Source organism: Hibiscus syriacus, unplaced genomic scaffold, assembly GCF_006381635.1.
Source record: "Hibiscus syriacus cultivar Baekdansim isolate YM2019G1 unplaced genomic scaffold, ASM638163v2 tig00110597_pilon, whole genome shotgun sequence".
Lineage (NCBI taxonomy): Eukaryota > Viridiplantae > Streptophyta > Magnoliopsida > Malvales > Malvaceae > Hibiscus > Hibiscus syriacus.
In genome coordinates this window covers 7,823,400-7,826,894 of record NW_024062795.1, presented here as the reverse complement: position 1 = coordinate 7,826,894, position 3,495 = coordinate 7,823,400, and the positions used below count along the sequence as shown (strand labels likewise).

At 32.0% G+C, this 3,495-nt stretch overlaps 1 pseudogene; it reads right to left on the bottom strand.

Annotated features, from left to right (window-relative positions):
• Window positions 1-258: 258 nt before the first annotated feature.
• LOC120134315 lies at window positions 259-3,495 on the bottom strand (annotated as a pseudogene).

Here is a 3,495-nt window from a genome sequence, read left to right as displayed (position 1 = left end):
CAAATTGGGTCTATTGTTTGGATAAAAATTACTTTCTTGTAAAGATCTGTATTTTCTTTCGTTTACTATGTAATTGATTTTTGTATTGATATATCTTTTGTAGATCCGATACTCACAAAAATAATATTTAATTTAATAAATTGTTATTTATGTTTAATTAAATAATTTGTAATTAAGTGGGAGAGACTGTTAAATGATTTGTTAAACCTTATTTTGAAATTCTATATTTAATATATTGCTACAATATATATTTTTCCTCTATTTCCCCCAGTAATTATACAAAGAAATTTCAACAAAATCCTGGTAAAGTTCCATTGAAGAAAGGGAGAATGCCAGTGTTATTCCTCACCAACTTTGACATCTCCCCCTTCATCTCTTTCATGCTTTTTCCAATTCCACAACTCTCCATTGCATCTTCTGCAAATTGAGTTTCATATCTTCATCTGATGATGATGAATCCATGGTGTTGTCATTGAACAACACCATCTGTCCATGCGAGTTCTTGCCAAGGTTGCCATTGTTAGTCCTCTGATATAAAATCCATTTTGGGACACTTTAGATTGTTGACAAATGAGTGCTTGGACTGAACTATTTGGTGGGATTCTGGGATTTTTAGCAAGCTCTTTGCTTGCTTCAAATGTCAGCTTTTCGTAGTTGAGACATCTGCATAGCTTTGATCTGTCCACAAATGAAAGTGTTGGATGGGACTGCAATACCCAATTGTTTGATTAATTAGCATAAATCAAATGAAACAATAGAGGAAAAAAAGGGTATTAAAAAGATCACCTGAAGATAGAAATCAATAGCTCTATATACCCCATCAAAGCAATCTCTTGCAGAATCTGGTAAACTGTCAACAACTGCAAGGAACTTGGAGACATTAAGGTTCTGGTCTGGAGATATTTCTCTTAAGTACTTATCTATCAATCTTCCAAGCTTCTTCATCTTCTGTGAATTCATCTCTTCATTACTATTGACAAACACTTTAATCAATCTTATTACAAGATTGACATCATAAACACCCTTGTTGTGTCCTGAAACCAACAAGTCATCCACAGTTGCTTCATCAAGATTCTCACCAATTAATCTCTCCAAGTCTGCCCTATAGTCTTTGCTGAGACTAAAACCTGAAATAAGTCTCAAAACCCAGAAAAGTTTCCTGCAAGAAAATTTGGTTTTCCCCACTAAAATAACCCCATGAACAGCTGTGTCAGCTAAGCCACTGTATTCATATTTTGAGCTTGGGGAAGAACCTTGGGGTTTAGTTTTGAGGTAATGGAGAAGGAACCTTGTGAGTGTAAAGATGTTGTTTTGGTTCCCATAAGCACTCAAATTTCTGATGATTTTTTCAATAATCTTTGGACTCAGTATTGTCAAGTCATCAAACCACCAATCCTTGCCTGATTTTGAAGAGAATCTGAAACCAAAACTTGTTTCAGGTGAAGATGATGATGAAGAAGAAGAAGCTATGAAGTTCATATCTGAATTCTGAGCAATCTTTGCTAGAAGTGCAAAAATCAGCTTTTGGATTAGACCATAAGAATCTGCATACGGAAAGAATGGTTCACAGCTCCTCAGAGACATCATTATATCATTCCAGGACCAATTGAACATCCCTTCAAGGAACTTTTCTGTTTGTCTCAAGAGATTGTTGGTTGAAGCTTTCTCTGTCATGCCAAGGGAAAATGCAGAACAATAAAGAAGAGACATTTGAAACTGTGATTTCAACTCTTCCATGGCTGTAACAGAACCTTGAAACTTGCTCGAATCCATCTGGTCCACCAGGGAAATCGTTGAGATCTATATGGAATCCTCAATCTGGGTTTTCCTCCGTTTTCTTATGATCTTCTTCAACCTTCCTGAGAAAGCTGATACAACATTCTGGGAAAGTTTTTTCCCCTCAAAGAAACATATTCACAAACAGTCGTTCAACTTCTACATATACAAATAAAAAGAAATTTACCTCATGAAGAAAGAAGCATTGTTGATCATTAATGATGATTTGGAGATTGTAATCTGAGCCATTTCTATTGCTGCTTTTTTCTTCTTCAAGGCTCTACCTTTGCATTGAATGAATCAAAGTAACCAAAATAGAAGGAGGGTTTTGTTGGTATGTGAATATGTTTATATATTATAGAGAGCAGCCATAGCCTGAAGCTCCAAGCAGAAATTATTGAGCCTTTTAGGCATGGATAAAACCTGCAATCTCATGCCACATTGCAGCTGTCCCTGGTTCCCATATGTAATGAGATAAGGGGAGGTAAGATAGTAGGTTGCCCCCAACACTAGGTTGAGAGCAGCTTCTCGTAGGAGACCTCCAAATTATGAAATGCCCTCCATGAAACTCGATCCCACGACCTCAAGATTTAGAACCTTGTGCTCTATCAAATTATGAAATGCCCACATGTATATTATATATATATATATATATATATATATATATCAATGATATTGTCGATCTTATACATTATTTTGCCAAAAAGAATCCTACTAGAGTACTATAACGTTAAAGACAAAACCCTTCAAGCTCCTTCATGCATGCATACAATACTTAAGTGTCATTCTATCAAGTTCAAGCATAAATATCAACAGTATAAATATTAATTTTCGTGTCAAAGTTTTGAGACCGTATATAAGCATTAATTATAAATTTTTTTAATATCTTTCAAGTTCATTTCATAATTTATATTAGGATAATATTATCTTTTAAATTCATTTCGTGTCTAACATTCATTTATTATTTACATCTAATTTCTAATCATAAAGCTCATTCGTTTATTAGTTACTAAACTTGTAAATATAACATCTTTTATATATATATATATATATATATATATATATATATATATAATGTCAAACATCTCAAAACATATCGTTCACACAACTTCATATAACTAACATGTTTTCCAAATCAATAACTATTCTATGGTCAAACCATCATTACACAAAACTTGCATTTTTCACCCAGCACACATCATAACATGCATTTTTACATAACACTTGCATTTCCCAACCAATTTCTTGCTCTTCACGTAGTTTGTACATCCATTTTATCTTATATATAATTGCGTTTAATGTTACACATTAATATAAACTTTGGTATATTTATAATTAGTTTAAAAATAGTATGTTTGTGTGAGGTTATTATATATATATTTTTTCATATCATTATCCTTTTTAAAAAATTTCCCATATTAATCATTTATTATCTTGTGTTGTTTGTTAAATAGAATGGTTATTAAACTAAATTTATTTAAAAGAAATAATTTTACATGAACGAATATATATTAAGATAATTGAGAGGTGAAATTAGGATTAATCTAAGATAAAGAAGTGATGAAATATCTATTAATCAACTTAAAACTGGACTCACGAAGAATATATATATATATATATATATATATATATATATATATATATATATATATCCACATATCTCACCATTCTCATTAGATCATTTGGAGTTTCCAAAAACAACATATCCCTTTCACCCAT